This window comes from Vipera berus (genome assembly GCF_964194415.1).
Source record: "Vipera berus genome assembly, chromosome: 3".
Taxonomy (NCBI): Eukaryota; Metazoa; Chordata; class Lepidosauria; order Squamata; family Viperidae; genus Vipera; species Vipera berus.
In genome coordinates this window covers 92,791,984-92,810,528 of record NC_138204.1, presented here as the reverse complement: position 1 = coordinate 92,810,528, position 18,545 = coordinate 92,791,984, and positions in this window count along the sequence as shown.

The window sequence follows — 18,545 nt, the reverse complement described above, 5'->3', positions numbered from 1 at the left end:
CTTTCCAATATTTAATATTTACCCCAGTTTAGCAATAAAAATATCTTACTAAAATCCATGTGCTTCTTGTTTCAGTTATGCATGACTTGACATCAGCCTGCTGCAAGGTCACTATCAATAACCAGCTGCTAAAGATAATGTGAAATCAATTATCTGTTTCCTACTGACTTGTTCACACACTGATGAAACGATCAGTAGGACAGTGAAAAAAGTAGGAGGATCTTCTGGAAACTTCACAGGATGCAGTCTGAGAAGATGAAAATCCTATGTAGTTCCTCAGCTGCAGGTTCCACATGCATACTGTAAGTATAGTTTTAAGGTTCACATGGAACAAAAGAGAGAAAATTGCATTTCTCCTTTCATGAATGAGAGACTTCTGTCAACATACTTCTGCTGAAGGATCTCTAGACCCAACCCCGTGATAACTATTCAGCCATAAAACCGTATGCTATGCAAGTTTATAAAATACTAATAATATGCTAATAGCCATTTTACTAATTCTTTACCATAGTTTTATATTAAATATAAAAAAGATGAGCCTCTATTGATTTTTTTGAATGAGCAAAATGGGCTGCGATCCATTTATGAATTTAAAAAATCATTTTTGTCTATTACACATTATCCTCTTGTGTTCACATTCTTTTATGTGTTAAATGAAAAGGTCGTCTTCCCCATTTATCTGGCAATTACTCTTTTCATTGTGAAAATTCATTACCTGCTAAAGAACTTCTTTGACTGTTACATATTTCAGTGAAATGCAAGCATCTTATTCAAGTGCTCTAGAATATTGTGACTTGATATATGCAGCCAGAATAAAGGGTGAAACAAAGAAAAGCAAAACACGAAGCATAAATAGTGTGACTCTGATATTTCATTGATGTAAATATTTGGATAAAATCACTGTGGGTTGTTCAGCAAATTACTGCTTCTCAGACAGAGATGATGACAAAGTATTAAGTATCTTGTAGCTTGTTGAGTTTGATCTTCGCATAAGCCCTGCTCTTATGCTGATAGTATATGATAGCCTTTAGGGCAGTTACAGTTGTATCCTTCACCTCTTTTTTGTCCTTTTGGTGCCTGCCTCAAATGCAATGTAGCTTTCCAGATTGGGATTTATCTCTGTAGTACAGCACTAGAAGTATACTTTACATGCTCATGACATTCAGATTTTTTTATTTTTTTATTTTTATTTTAATTCCATTTATATCCCGCCCTTCTCCGAAGACTCAGGGCGGCTTACAAGCTTAGCAGTAGCCTTCATTCTATGTATATGCCTGCTTATTAGGGCTTTCACACACACACCCCAAGCGGCATTATTACAAAGTCAGCTTATTGCCCCCAACAATCTGTGTCCTCATTTCCAGACAGTCCAAATTATAGCCCTGATAATCCATCCCTCACTTTCTATATTTTCAGATGTAAATCCTGCTGAGTCCAATAGTGCTTATTATTCTCAGCTAAATTCTACACAAGTACTAGCCACCAATAACAATCTCCTGTTTCCTAACAGCTAGCCTAATTCCCATTTAGCTCTTGTTCATATTTTAGAAAGTATTTACCTTTGAAGCACAACAGAAAGTATTTACCTTTGAAGCACAATATCACAATGTGATATCTACTATGATATCTTTTTTGCAATCTTTGCAGATGCGTCCGCAATATCTGTTTGGAAAAGAGTTTGTAGAATTCCAAACCATCCTAGCCAAAAGTTAGCAAGTGTTCAGGCCTCATGAACAGTTGTTCTAATCTGACTTCCTGTGGCAGTAAATCTATAAAACTTATTGGAAAATCATCAATTCAGTTCAAAAGTTCATATATCTTTTCTTATATTGAGATTCTTACAGGAGTGGTAGAAAAGATTCCTAGTTTTGATCAAAGTGCTAGATTTAGAGCAAGAAGAGTGAGACCGATTGGTAGCTCAGCATCATTGGCTGGGCTTGATGACACAGGATCTCTTTCTTTAGTTGCCTTCTCCTGGTCCTTAACCTGAAATTAAGGAGAAAGTTCTTATCAGTGAGGACAATTAACCAGTGGAACAGCTTGCCTCCAGAAATCATGGGTGCTCCATCACTGGAGATTTTTAAGAAGAGGCTAGACAATCACTTGTCTGAGATGATATGGGTTCTCCTGCTTGAGCAGGGGGCTGGACTAGAAGACCTCCAAGGTCCCTTCCAGTTCCTATTCTATTCTGTTCCGTTCCATTCCATTCCATTCTATTCCTCTTCTTAATTTGAAGAGTGATTGTGACACTAGGCCATTACATTCTGAAAGTTGTAGTCTCAACATATCTACAGCACACAAGGCTGGGGAAGCCTGACCCAGGATACTTGTACTGCTTTCAGAGCCTCTAAGAGCTGCTATGAATTAACATTAATATTTCTATTCTATTATATCATAAAGTGCAATGATCCTTAGGAATTTGGCAATCTATAAATATTATTAATAATAAATCAATTAATGTTCCATATGATTTGCACGTATTCATCTATAAATGCATTCTGCCCTGTATATATATTAACTTGCATTCTTTTAAAAATGTATTTATCAAGATAGGTTCTTTGGGGCTATACAACTCCTCTGAAAGAAGTTATTAATAAAGAGGTAGTACAGACACAAATTAAGAGACAACAAGGGGCAGCTTCTGAAGCAACCATGTGAGTCTAGAAAATTCTCAGCTTCTGTGTTTCCAAAACACCCCATTGAAAGGATTTGCACAGCTCTAAAGTTGTTCCCCAAATATCCATCTTAAAGATATTCTGTTTTTTTAGTCCAGTAATTGGGTTAAAACAATTGAGAATTAGAAAACCTGATGGATATCTGTTCTAATGCACACATTAGTTCATGGATCAGTTCAGTTCTTGTGAGACTTTGCAAAAATTATATTCCTCAAGCATAACTATACAAATGTTTCTAGTCTCTGATGTGCTGGCTAAAAATTAGACTTTTCTTGGTAATTGGCCACTAGAATGAAAGCTATTCCCTGAAGAAGTGTCTCCACCACATCTATAGTACTAATAATTTTAGAAAATTATATGTGCTGCTGTTCATTTTGCATTCCTGTTAGCTTACTTACAAAACCCAATCAGCTTGACCCTTCCAGAACGGCTTATTGCATAATTATGCACATATGTACAATATATATTTGAAAATATTATCAATTCCAAAGAAAATCACCATCAAATTAAGAATTATCTTAGCCTTCATCACTGCCTGCCCTAGTCATCTCTCATTTCAATAATTGCAATGCGCTCTTCAGGGGGCTACGCTTGAAGTTTATTTGGAAGCTACAGCTGGTACAGGATGCAGTAGTGCAAACAGTTCTGGAGGCCCCTAGAATGGTGTATGTCACACAAGCTGCATTGGTTGCCAGTTTGCTGCCAGGTCCAATTCAAGGTGTTGGTTACCACCTTTAAAACTCTTCATGGCATGGGATCAAATTATTTGAGGAACAGTCTCACACCAAGGGGGTTGGCCCACTCCATTCGCTCTTCAGAAGAGGCCTTCTTTAGGTAAGGAATTTTGACTAGCTGGGTTGAGAACCCATCTATGCTTTGGCCCATGCCCTCTGAAACATCTTGCCTCTGGAGGTAAAATCTGCACTGACCCTTCTGAACTTCTGGAAGGGCCTCAAAACCTGACTCTGCTGGTTGGTTTGGGACTCCGATGCGGGGCAAGTTATGCTGGAGGTGGTTGGCTGGTTGAATGAGAGACAAAATCCCACCAACATACCATTCATGCTCTTGGTTTTTAAACTTTTAATTAGCTGTTGTTAATTTTAATGCTTTTAATGCTTTTATGAGCTGTGGTGGCACAGTGATTAGAATGCAGTATTTGAGGCTAACTCTACCCACTGCCAAGAGTTTGATCCTGACTGGCTCAAGGTTGCCTCAGCCTTCCATCCTTCTGAGGTCAGTAAAATGAAGACTCAGATTGTTGGGGGCAATACGCTGACTCTGTAAACCGTTTATAGAGAGGACTATAAAAGAACTAGGAAGCGGTATATAAGTCTAAGTGCTATTGCTATTGCTATTTTATGTTTATGCTTTTATGCCATTGGAAGCTGCCCAGAGTCACTTTGGATAGACAGTATATAAATTTAATTAATTAATTAATTAATTAATTAATTAATTAATTAAAGCCTCAGATGTTATCACATGACCCAATACTAATTACTCACCAGCTGACAGTGTTGTTCTTGCACAGAAACAAATGGATTGAAACAAACCTGGCCTTGTGTCAGGAAACAGCTATTCATGTTCACACATTGTCAACAGCAATTCAAAAATTACTGCTCCATAAAAATGTTTCTCTAAGGTTTCTTGTCAACATTTTAATAGAGTGTTTATCTTTTGTTTGTGTGGCAGTATTTCAGATGATAGCCCCAAATCCTAACCCTGTGGATAAATAGATGTTAATATATGGATAATCATGATTCCACTGTGGATAAATGGAAAGCTAGGAATTTTATATGAAGGATGATGAGTCTTTTAGAGTTTCTTCAGTCACTCCAAAAGAGAAAATAGGATTTATGATTTAATCTTTGTATTTAATCACCTTTTTCCAAGCTACTGCTGGGATGAACTTCAATCACTTAATTTCAGGCCTAATTTTATATGGATTTCTTCGTCCTTTAGCCATATGCTATCACTTCAATTTATGATCCTAAATTAATTGGTAATGGAGACAGCAATGGCAATGGAACATTTCTATTAGATTCCCAGATATTGATTTAGTATGCACAGCAATATCTATAGCTTAACACAGATCGAGCTGTGAGCTCATTCTGATGCTACCAATATGTATAATAAACAAAACAAAATGAATGAAGGACCTGAATATGCTAAATAATGGTGGATTTTGAGATGGGAAAAACTTGAAGTAAGCTGTGGAACAGAACCTTTGCTACATCCTACCCTGGCCAATTTATTATTAATTGATGTTTTTTTTTTTAATTTTTATTTATTTATATATGTATTTGATATATTTTTTTTATCCTGCCTTTAATATTTTTATATATAACTCAAGGCAGTGAGCATACTCCTTTTGCCTCCTATTTTTTCCTCACCAACAACCCTGTGAGAGAATGACTGGCTCAAGTCATCCAGCTGGGTGGGAAGGAAGGACTGGAACTCACAGTCTCTTGTTTTCTAGGCCAGCACCTTAACCACTAGACCAGGGGTAGGCAACCTTGGCTCTTTTATGACTCGTGGACTTCAACTCCCAGAATTCCTGAGCCAGCCAGCTCAGGAATTCTGGGAGTTGAAGTCCACGAGTCATAAAAGAGCCAAGGTTGCCTACCTCTGCACTAGACCAAACTGGCTATCAGTTCGTTTCACAAATGAATGTTTCATAAGATTGTGAAAACAATTCTCTTCAGGTGCATTTCGAAGCTCAAGATACAAATATTTAAAGCTCTTCTGAAAGTACCTTCCAGTAAACATAAGAAGCCAATCACTTATTTTTCCAGTTTGTGAGTAGGTAACTGAAACCAGATACATTGATTGATATTATGTGTCAGAATCCATTTATATCACATTTCATAATTGTATAGGTAGAACAACGTGCTATTTCTGAGGATTCTGCCATCTCTCCGAGGGGGGGGGGGAGAGGATGGTTACTAAAGTGATTTTCAAACAACAGGGGATGTCTTAACTGGGGAAGGGAGGGGGACAGACAGGTCTGGATTGTATCTTCATTTACAACTGAAAAGGAAAGCAATAACCATAAAACCAAGGAGAGTTCCCTTTCCCATGGAAGGCCCTGACACCTAGCAACTGACGACAGCCTGACCAAATGGATGAGGGGAGGGGCTGAAATGGGAATGGTTTATATAGGATTGAAATGTAACTTTTGTCAGATTCCGTCTTGTATTCCTACAATCGATTCCATCCTAGTAAACATTTTCCTTTTGGACTAAACTTGCATCCAAGAGTTCTTATTTCCTAAGATGTGGATTGAGGTGGGTCCTGACAGTAGACGGAATCAGCTTTAAGAGTCAACCTGGAAGGGAAAACCTTACCGGGGGACTTTGCAACAAATACAATGTCTGGCGACGAAGCAAGAGAGGAGGGAAGCCCCATGGAGGGGGAGTCTTCCCCCCAAATGGAATCCCAGAGACAATGGGAAGCTGAAGCAGCATATTCCCCCGGGGAAGAAGCGGTGGAGCAGTACGACTGAAAACCCCGGTGGTCGATGGGCGTTGGAAGGAAAAGTGAGTGGGAAAAGGCTTCGGGAGAAACGACCCTGAGGCGTAGTAACCACCAACCGGAATGGAGGCAAGAGATGGAGAGTTCCCTGCACGCCAGCGAGGAGGAGCGGATCCTGGAAAAGGCCATTGATCTGATGAAAGCAACCCTGAGTTCACTGAGGGAGGAGAGAGCTGAAAATCGCAACCGAGGCAGCGCCTGGGGACGCAACTGGAAAGGTAACGGAGGGGATCCAACACCTGAAACCCCGTGACCATCCAATGGAACAGGAATTGCTGCCTCAGCAGTACCCACCCCCCCAGAACCACAGATGGGGACCAGGATGAGGAGCGATACCGGCCACGGCGCAGACAATGCTCCAGCCAAAGACTCCCGCCCCTGGAAGTCAAATTCAAGGGGGAGCCATCACGACTGGGATTTTTCCTAACCCAAGTCCTCAGCTACATGGAAGAGTGCGGACGGGACATCCCCAGTGACAAAACACGCATCCGAATTGTGCAATCTGCCCTGGACGGGATGGCTGCAGACTGGGTGGTGAACTTGCATGACTCCAACGCCCCAGAACTCAACGACTTCAACCGATTCATGTCATCTTTGAGGCGATGGTTCGAGGATCCTTTGGCTGACCGTAAGGCCCGGGAGAGAATCAAAACGGTGAGGCAGGGCAGGCAAGCAGTGGCTGATTATACCCAAGAATTCCGAGCCATTGCCAGCAAGCTGAACTGGCCAGAAGACATCCTCCTTAGCCACTTCAAAGACGGTCTGAACTACGACCTGTATGATGCTTGCCTGCCTCGATGACTGGTACATCCTGGCGGAGGAAGTGGAAATAGACCTACTGAAGAGACACCGCAGAGGAAAACCATGGGGCCGCCTGCCACCCGAGCAAACACGCGAGGGGGAAAAACCACCAGCCACAGCCAAAAAATCAACAAGTTGCTTCAACTGCGGGAGAGAGGGCCACCGTGCTGCAGAATGTCGTTCAAAAGCCCCCCCACGAAAACCAGAGGCATCATCCTCCAAGAAGCCGGGGAAGCCCCAAGGCAACACAAAAGAATCTTCCATGAAGGGGACAGAGGCTGTAGAGTCCACAATTCCTGCCAGGAACTGGGACTGGACTCCGGCCTGCACCGCAGGGACGGTGGACAACTCGGAAGACAGCTCAGAGGGAGAACCATTGGTAAGTGGACCCCTTCCACCCATACTTAAGACAGTGACTATATTAGCTTCCCCTATGCCTGAAGCAGCCAAAATAAAAGCTCTGATAGACTCTGGGTGCATCCGCTGCCTTATCAGCCCAACGTTGGTGGAGAGATTGAGCATCCCAGTGAGGAGGCTAAAACAACCAATCTCTTTTAGTCAATTAGATGGGACAATAGCAGGGGGAGGACCAGCCACCCTAGCCACTTTACCAATCCACCTATCACTGGGGCCCCATGAGGAGGACATAACGTTTATAGTGGCCCCAGGCATGGAATGCCCAATGATCCTAGGACTGGAATGGCTGAAGAAATGGAACCCCGGGATAAACTGGAGGACAGCAGAACTCAATTTCCCAAAGGGGGGGCAGAAGAACTTAGACTCCAAAAGCACCCCCCAACCCAGAGGGAGGAGACAGCAGCAGTGGGGAAAGAGAAGGCTATGGGGGGTGAACTATTACCCCCCATAGATAGGGCTCGCAACTTGGGAGTCCTCCTAGATTCACGGCTCACCTTGGAAGACCATATAGGAGCTGTGACTAGGGGGGCCTTCGCCCAGGTTCGCCTGGTGCGCCAGTTGCGGCCCTATCTTAGCCGGGATGATTTGTGCACGGTCACTCATGCGCTCGTGTCCTCTCGTCTGGACTACTGCAACGCTCTCTACATGGGGCTGCCCTTGAGGACCACCCGGAAGCTCCAACTGGTACAAAATGCAGCCGCGAGAGTTGTGTTGGGAGTCTCCCGATACTCCCACGTTACACCTCTGCTCCGTGAGCTGCATTGGTTGCCAGTTGTCTTCCGGGTGAGATTCAAGGTACTGGTAACGGTGTTCAAAGCCCTCCATGGCATGGGGCCGGAGTACCTTAGGGAACATCTGCTGCCGGCATCAAGCTCCCTGCGCCCTGTGCGTTCCCACAGAGAGGGCCTCCTCAGGGTGCCACCGATCAGAGAATGTCGATTGGTGGCCCCCAGGGGGAGATCCTTCTCTGTGGGCGCTCCGGAGCTGTGGAATCAGCTACCGGTAGAGCTCCGGATGGCGCCCGATCTTCGCTCCTTTCGTCGCGATCTCAAGACGTTTTTGTTTGTACAAGCCGGCCTAGCCTGATGGGGATCGGTGGGGTTGTTTTATTTTTGGTGTCTTAATTTTATCTTGGGGTTTTTAGAATTGTATTCCTATTGTTTTAACTTGGGCAATCATTTAATCTCTTTTTAATGTTTGTATTTGGTATTTTATTCTGCCCTGTGAACCGCCCTGAGTCCTTAGGGAGAAGGGCGGTATATAAATATTATTAAATTAAATTAAGAAGGGATTACCAGAGATACCGGAGGAATACAGGGACCTAGCTGAGGTTTTCAGTGAGGAAAGAGCAGATGAGCTTCCCCCCCACCGCCCCACAGACTGCACCATAGAATTCAAACCTGGGGCAAAACTCCCAAAACCCAGGATGTATGCCATGAGCCCAAGGGAAATGGCAGAAATGGAGAGATTCATAAAGAAAAACTTAGAAAGAGGATTTATTGAGCCTGCCAAACCCAAAGTGGCCGCCCTGGTTCTGTTCAGGGAGAAGAAGGATGGGTCCTTTCGTTTGGTTGTGGACTATAGAAATTTGAACACAATTAGTGAATGTAATCTGTACCCCCTTCCCCTAATGAAGGATATGTTATCCCACCTATCGAAAGGAAAGATTTTTACCAAACTAGACCTGAGGGAAGCATACTACCATATTAGGATTAAGGAAGGAGACGAATGGAAGACTGCATTCAACTGCCCAATGGGGTGCTATCAATTCAAAGTATTGCCATTCGGACTGCAAGGGGCCCCCACAGTCTTTATGCAATTAATTAATGACGTGCTGAGAGAGCACCTATATAAGGGGGTCCTGGTTTACCTCGATGACATCCTTATCTTCACAGAAACCAAAGAGGAACATATCAAACTAGTCAGAGCAGTCCTGAAGAAGTTGCGAGCTGCCCACTTATATGCTAAATTATCGAAGTGTGAATTCCATCAGGAAAAAATCGACTACCTGGGATATCGCATATCTCCAGAGGGCATCGAAATGGACCCTGAGAAGGTCAGGGCAGTACTAGAGTGGGCACCCCCCCGCACACGGAAGCAATTGCAAAGTTTCCTGGGGTTTGCAAACTTCTACCGCCAATTCATCCCCGCATTTGGCCAAATAGCCATGCCCCTCACAAATTTGTTGAAAACGAAGGGGGGGTCACCCGTGAAACCCAGCCAGCCTCTGAAATGGTCAATGGAATGTCAAGCAGCATTTGAGAGGCTAAAGAGTCTTTTTTCTGCTGAACCTGTCCTAAAACACCCAGATCCCGACAAACCTTTTGTAATACAGGCAGATGCGAGTGATGTAGCGGTAGGAGCCGTACTATTACAAGAAAATGATGGGGGGACATTGCAACCATGCGCATACACATCCAGAAAACTCACAGAAACAGAACAACGCTGGCCAATATGGGAAAAAGAGGCATTCTCGTTGAGGTGGGCATTACTAACATGGCGCCAATTTTTAGAAGGAAATAAAATACCTTTCCAGGTCTGGACAGACCACAAAAATTTGGAAGCACTAAAAACGCCCAGGAAGCTCACTCCTAAGCAAGCCCGCTGGTCCCAACGTTTTCACCAATTCAATTTCACTCTCAAACACTTACCAGGGGGAAAGAACTTCCTGGCAGATGCATTATCCCGCATGCCCCAATATAACAGCACAAGAGTTACTGACTTTAAACCACTTGTACCGGAACAACAACTGGCAGCACCAGTCACCACCAGGGCACAAGAAAAAATGAAGCCGAAGGTAGATAGCCAAACTGGAATAGAATTCAGGAAATCTTTGGAAAGTGATGAATGGTTCCAGAAAAATAAACATGTGTGCACAATTAAAGATGGACTGCCGTGGGTGGGGGAGAAGCTATATATACCTGCCACACAGAGAATCAATTTCATGCAACTGTGCCATGATACAAAATCAGCAGGACACTTTGGCTTTGTAAAAACCTTACACTTAACTAAAAGGCAATTTTGGTGGCCATCTATGAAAAAGGACATAGAAAGCTATGTGGGTAGCTGTCAAATTTGCGCGATGGCCAAAAGACTGCAAGGGAAACCGCCAGGTCTGTTACAACCGGTGGCAAACCCCTCAGCCCCATGGAAAGAAATAGCCATGGATTTTATCGTAGAACTGCCAGAAAGTAATGGAAACACCGTAGTCTGGACTGTCACAGATCTGTTCTCTAAGCAAGTACATTTCATACCTTGCCAAAAAATCCCGACTGCAAAAGCATTAGCAAAACTTTTTGTACAGCATATTTACAGATTGCACGGGGTACCACAACGCATCATATCTGACAGAGGGGTGCAATTTACGTCGGCATTTTGGAAAGAATTTTTATCCCTCTTAGGAACCACCCAAGGACTGTCATCTAGTCACCATCCTCAGACAGACGGAGCTTCTGAAAGACTTAATAATATACTTGAACAATATCTGAGATGCTATATTAATTTTCAGCAGTCCGACTGGACGGACCTACTGCCTTTTGCAGAAGTAGCATATAATAATGCAGTCCACTCAAGCACAGGTTACACTCCTTTTCAAGTAGCTACAGGCCAGAGTTTCAACCCAATACCAGAACTAACCCCAAAAGAACCGGTTATCCCTGATCTGAAGGAATGGATTGCTCAATTACAAAATACATGGCCAATCGTTAGGAAAGCGTTGGAAGATGCCAGAAAAGCATACAAGACACAGGCAGACAAAAAAAGAACCGATCCCACACCATTGAGGGTAGGAGAGATGGTATATTTATCCACAAAATACCTGAAATCACTCCAACCCTGTAAAAAACTAGGACCAAAATATATTGGACCCTTTCCAATTAAAAGAATCATAAACCCAGTAACAGTTGAATTAGAACTACCCAAAAATCTTAGACGAATACACCCAACCTTCCACTGCAGTCTATTAAAGAGAGAACAACAATCACCACTACGAGAAAAAATCCCACCACCACCACCCCCCATCATGGTGGAAGGAGAACAACATTTTGAAGTGAAAGAAATCTTAGATTCCAGAAAACACCATGGAACGATACAATATTTAGTGGCATGGAAACACCTCCCCTCCTCAGAAAATGAGTGGGTTAACAAACTCCATGTTAAAGCACCTAAGTTGCTTAAGAGGTTTCATACAGAATATCCAAACAAACCAGGCTAACATTTATATGTTTTCTTTCCCCACAGATGGACTCATCTTTTTTCTGAAAGGAGAGCCGAATGTCAGAATCTATTTATATCACATTTCATAATTGTATAGGTAGAACAACGTGCTATTTCTGAGGATTCTGCCATCTCTCCGAGGGGGGGGGAGAGGATGGTTACTAAAGCGATTTTCAAACAACAGGTGATGTCTTAACTGGGGAAGGGAGGGGGACAGACAGGTCTAGATTGTATCTTCATTTACAACTGAAAAGGAAAGCAATAACCATAAAACCAAGGAGAGTTCCCTTTCCCATGGAAGGCCCTGACACCTAGCAACTGACGACAGCCTGACCAAATGGATGAGGGGAGGGGCTGAAATGGGAATGGTTTATATAGGATTGAAATGTAACTTTTGTCAGATTCCGTCTTGTATTCCCACAATCGATTCCATCCTAGTAAACATTTTCCTTTTGGACTAAACTTGCATCCAAGAGTTCTTATTTCCTAAGATGTGGATTGAGGTGGGTCCTGACATTATGTGTCATATAAAACTTTATTTTGTTTATTCAACAGACTTCAAATATCCTTTTATTATATCCTTTAGCTAACATTTATCCATTTTAGGAACAAATCATTTTAGAATATAAATCTTGAAGTGCACTTGAAAACTTGGTGAACCAAGTTTTCCACAAACAAGCAATATTAAATGCTCACTTAATATGTCTGGATTAACAACAGTGTTGAATTCCCTGCTTTGTGAAACATGAAATCCACTTTTCATTTAAAGGATAAAAAGATACAGTCTTTCTGTCTAGGATTCTTGGTTTCAAACTCTTGTTGAAAGAAAAATCTTCATCAGGATTCAGTCCAAGTCGGGAATAAACAAAATGGAGGCTGTTTTAGAAAGAAGGTTGTAGTTTATTGAAGAGCAGAGCCAGACAAAAACGAGGCTCTGGGAAAGCTGAGTGGTGGGTTTTTATACCTTCTTGGGATTTTGAGGTTGTTTCCTGTTCCTGTGGCATGAACTTTGACCTGAGCTTCAGTGTGCCTTTTTGGTATTCTGATGGTGGTGGGTTAATCAGGTACTTATGGATCTTATTTAATTGTATTCATGAACATATTTTATTGCCTTAACAATATTTACTGTTTATTTCAAATTATTTATTAATATTTATTCAAATATTCTATTGAGTGATTTTCAGTTCTAAATTTAATTTTGGTGATATAAAATTGATGGGCAAGAGATTTCTTTTGCTATTAATAAATCTAATCAAATTTACTACATTTAATGCAGATTCCTGTATTAGGCATGAGGTTTGATTAGATGATCTCTCTTTTCCAGCCTTTCCATTCCATGATACTAGTATGATTTGAACACTATAACACAAAATTACAAGTATGAAATGTATCTAAGTTTACCTGAATCCACTAAATTTTATTTTTATTTTATTGTTTTGAAATTGTTATTGATTTTCTAACCTAATTTAATTTTTGATGCAGTTAAATTCAGAACTGCTGATCACTCCATCTACAAATCAACTTGACTTTACAAGACAGCCTTTCCCTCCACCTACAAATCATTTTGACTTGAATCTGTATTTTAGAGTCAGGTTTCATTTGGATAGAAAAAGAAAATTATAGATGTCTAAAGGATTTTTTTTTCTATATGGTACACCACTGTAACACTCTGTCCATTTTTCCTAAACATATACTTTGATCTTTGGTGTCACTGGAAACCTTATACTATATGATGCTTTTGCTGAAATAAGAAAAAAAACCATGATATGGTGATTTATGGGTTTGAGGATTAAAAATATGTTGATTAAGAGAGGAGCTAAAGGAATTTGTATAGCATCTAAAGGGAGAGAAGAGATTATAAAACTAATATCTGTTGAAGAGAAGGTCGGAAGCACTGTATTTTACAATTTCAATTTCCTTCCTTCCTTCCTTCCTTCCTTCCTTCCTTCCTTCCTTCCTTCCTTCCTTCCTTCCTTCCTTCCTTCCTTCCTTCCTTTTTTCTTTTACTTTATGTAAAATTCTTAATATAAATAAATAGGTGCTTGATGTCAATATCTGCATGATATGGGATTAGACAATTGTCATTTCCTTTGAGAAGCCTATCCGAGTTCTAAGAACCTCTTGCCCTCAAATCCATCTGAGGTTTATTTGGTAGAAATGCAAGACTATACTTAGAAACCCCCAGATTTGGCACCACCCTGACAAGCCTGTGTTCTTCTCAGCTGCCTCCTGCATACAGGAAGAATGTCTTATTCTGATGTTTATTAGTTAAGCAGATTGTTAGCGGGGAAGTTTTTGAATTTGATGCTTTCTTTTTGCCAATGTCCTTTAATTTTTTTAATTGATTTATCGATGTCGAACAGTAAACCTGCTTACCATTTTGGCAGAAAGAGTGGAAATATATTTAAGAAATAAACAATTTTCCTGTGTTCTTTCAATTATGTAGTAGCTCTTAGGCTTGACTTGCATCCTATTCTTAGCTCTACCCTCAGCTGTCTTCACAAAAGTAGACAGTTATCATATATAAAAGTAGATCTATCTGGATGGCTGGATTTGTGCAGGCCAGATCTGGTAGGACTAAGAAGAAAAAATTACTTTCTGAGTGACAGTGTAATATTTAGAGCTCTAGACTAAGACTGTGCTGGACTGCTCTTTCTCTCTCTGACACAAACTAGCTGTGGTTTAGTGCACAGGCCCCCAACCCCTTTTGAGCACCAAGGACCAGTTCTGTGGAGAAAGATTTTTCTGTGGACCAGAGGGGGTGTGGTTTTGTGTGCTGCTTGCACCCAGCAGATGGGGCTTCACTTGTTTGCATGGCCCAGTTGCTGGTATGCCATAGCCTGGTGCTGGTCCTCGGACCGGGGATTGGGGACTCCTAGTTTAGTGCACTTATTAATATCCCCCAGCAATGCCCTGAACTGTCCCAATTAAGTCCATCCACAAGCAGATCAATGCTAGTCCACAGAGCAATAGCCAATGAGTCCACAAGGCATTTGAAAGTTTCCCAATCAAAATAAACCCACCAGGCAAAATTAAATCCACAATACAAGAGGGTTTACGAGGCAAGAAAAGTTCAGAGTTCACAAGGGCATGATCCAAGTTAAGGCAAAAATATCAATCCAAAGTGAGGCAAGAATCACAATGACCAGAACTAGGAAATGAACACATTCCCTGCATCGCCTGGAACTGGTTCATCCTCCTCTGAACTGACATCTGGAGAGGTATCTGGGGAAGCACTGGGGAAGCTCATCATAAAGACGTATGCTGAGAGAAAGGGAATGGGGGAATTCCTCCTAACTGCAAAGGAAAAGTACACTCTAGAATTTGGAATGATACTATTCAATTATCCATAATTTCTCCAGGCCATATTTCAATCACAGTGATGATTATTAATTCAAAATAAAAACGAGTAGCAAGTTTACCTTGCTTTGCTTCATATCCTGCATTATTGAAAGAATTTAGGGGTTATTTGGGGGTTATGGTTCATCATGTGCTGAATGACTACTGCCCTCTTTGTAGATTGCATTGTGGCCTGTTTACTGTTTCTCTTTAAATAATTTGGTGGCCACTGGAGGAATAGAGTGCTGTACAGATAGATCTTTTTTTCAGTTATCCACCACAATTCTTCTTAATCTTTTAGGTTCCTTTTTCAAATCTATGAATGACAATATTAAAAGTGCTTCCAAAAATGCAGAAACACTCAATCAATACCTTTAAAGTGCTGCCATCCCTTTATTTTTCATTTTCATGGAAGAAGAGCAGCTATGTCAAAAAAATCTGGAAAGACATCAAAACTAAGGACTGACATTTACAGAAAAATCTGTAGAGTTACTCATCTGGAACACCTGCATATCAGCACTAGGGAGAAATCAGTAATCTTGCAATATGATTGATATTAGCTTTGACAAGGGAGATACTTCCTTTAGGATCTTGCCCTGCCATTCTTTTTCTTCAGATAGGAAAATATTTTCAGGAAGACATTACCAGTTTATAATTTGAAATCAGTATTTTGCACTCCTGCCTTTATTCATTTTATATTTTCTCTCTGTACTTCCTTTGTGTATGTATGCATCTGTCTGTCTGTCTGTCTGTTTGTCTACCTACCTACCTACTTACCTACCTATCTATCTATCTATCTATCTATCTATCTATCTATCTATCTATCTATCTATCTATCTATCTATCTATCTATCATCCATCATCTATCTATCTATCTATCTATCTATCTATCTATCTATCTATCTATCTATCTATCTATCTATCTATCTATCTATCTATCTATCTATCTATCTATCTATCTATCTATCTATCTATCTATCTATCTATCTATCTATCTATCCATCCATCCACCCACCCACCCACCCACCCACCCACCCACCTATCTATCTATCTATCTATCTATCTATCTATCTATCTATCTATCTATCTATCTATCTATCTATCTATCTATCTATCTATCTATCTATCTATCTATCTACTTTCCCTGTGTGTAGACATACACATTTTTTTAATCTATAGATATAATATGTATTTGTATCTATGTGTGTTTGTGTGTGTTGAGCAACCCACTGGATGAAACTAGACAATCAATAGTTGTTTCACAATTATTCCCTTACCTAAACAGGGAAACCATTGGTGGGCAAAAACAAACAGACAAACAAACAAAACCCAGTGAGAGTGGAAGTGATTTTTGACTTTGTGCTAGCTTCCCATTGAGTTTCCTTGTGGGAATCTGTCAAGGAGCACTGGAAATCCATCCTTCCTTCCTTCCTTCCTTCCTTCCTTCCTTCCTTCCTTCCTTCCTTCCTTCCTTCCTTCCCTCCCCCCTCCCTCCCTCCCTCCCTCCCCATGTCATGGGTCCCGGATTTTGGATGCATTGTATACAGTAGCCCATGGGAGGTAACTTGATTCAAAAAAATGTTGCTCTAAGATGCACTGTTTCATCCAATTAAAGTTTATGGGAACATTTTAGTAGTATATGGATGAAAAGCTTTTATCATAAGATAAAATCACTACAAAGTTTGTCAAACTCTGCTGTAAATGATATTTTCAAACTTCTGGCAAGAGTTAGGGGTCCACCTTTATCTTACTCACAAAAAAACCAAAAAAAACAAAAAAAAAAACAAACTACCAGTAGCTTCTTGTGAGAGATAGCTCTCATGAAATACAGGAGTGTGAGGGCCACACAACATAGATTTTGTAGTATTGTACTTGCTAACATAGTTATTTTGTATTGTAATTTGATTTATTTTTCTTTCTTTTAAATTGATGCTAATGGTTTATCAAATCATTGCAAACTGGAATATAGAAAACTCTTTATGGTCTTGCTTTATGGATTGATTAATGACTTCTAACATTCCTAAACTATAAATAAAAACTCCAGATCAGGATAGGATGGAACCTTATTTGTTTTAATAGGATGTCTGGAGCTTATCCTTTGATAAGACAGACAGCTTGTTTGCTTAATTGGTACCTGGGTTGTCTCTCCATGAACTTTTTTCCTCATTAACATCTTAAATTTTACACCTCTGCTTTCGTCAGAGCTCATTTAAATGGACATGTGTGTTGTTACATGTAATATGTTTAACTCCATTTAACTGATTTTCTGTGCAGAGGATGGGTTACTTTTGTCCTGTCCAATCAACTTTACTCTTGTATTTTCCTTTGCTGTGTTAATTTTAAAACAGAATATAAGGATCTGGGTTCCCTCTTTGAATGAGAGGAATCCTTTTCAATCAGAAGATTCTGAATACATTGTAAGTAAATGATCTTCCTGCCTCTATGGACTTACTGGAGTCTGGGTGTACTGGGGCCAGAGCCTAGGGCCATATTTGGTCAACAGGTGGGAAAGAAAAAAAGAGAGAAAGATTCCCCACCCTATTTTTATATCATCTAAAAAAACTTGTCAGATGTCAATAACAGTCAAGTACACTGTGTGACTGCCACTCTTAATGACTGTCACTTTATTTTATAATGGCGTTTCTTTTTGTTGGTGATAATTTTCATAGCCTATTATTTTTCAAACTGTTATATTTTTAAACCTATTATAAGCCACCCTAGGATTTTAAGGAAAATAAAACATGTTAATAAAATGAACACAATTTTAGTTTAAAATGACCTATTTAAGTTGAAACAAAAGTGGTCTCATGCTCACTGCATCTTTGTTCTGTATACTGCCTTCCACTGCTGATGAGAACCTTCTCCATTCCCTCTTCACTTTTGCTACCTTGTGCTTTGCTAGATGTGCTTCCTAGAACACCTAGCACATATGAAGCACACCTAGCACACAGGAAGGACACCTAGTTTCCACACCTAGCACATAGGATATCTAATACACTTAGTTTTCACCCTTAGCACTAACATCTGCACATCAAGCATACCTAGCATGTTGTAAAATGCAGCAGTGTCTGATTTAAAATATTATTACAAAGGCTAACATAGAAATGGTAAAAGCATTACATACAGAAACTCAAGATTTACAAAAAAGAACTACTTAAATTTTAAGCAAGCTACAACTTTCCCCAGGATCATTTGAATCAAACTAAAAAAGTTAAGATTAAATATTTTAAATATTAAGCACAAATATTTTAAATATTAAGCACAATGTACTTTTTAACCTTTAGACCTCCTGGGTCTAATTGTCTAATTGGTGTCCCAAACTGAAATCTTTAATATTTTTGTCATATATGGAATCTTCCAAGTTAAAAAACTTGAAATTTAGTTGATAAACATAGAAATGGAAGTGTACAATAGATGCATTAATTTGTTTTTCTGGATAGGTTCTTAAATGTATAATTTGTGAAATAGATATTATATGATTTGAAAAAAACAAAACAAATTCAGTGATTTAGTCACAGGTAGTACAGAAATATGTTCCTTTGGTTAACGGTGTTCTCAATAGAAAGA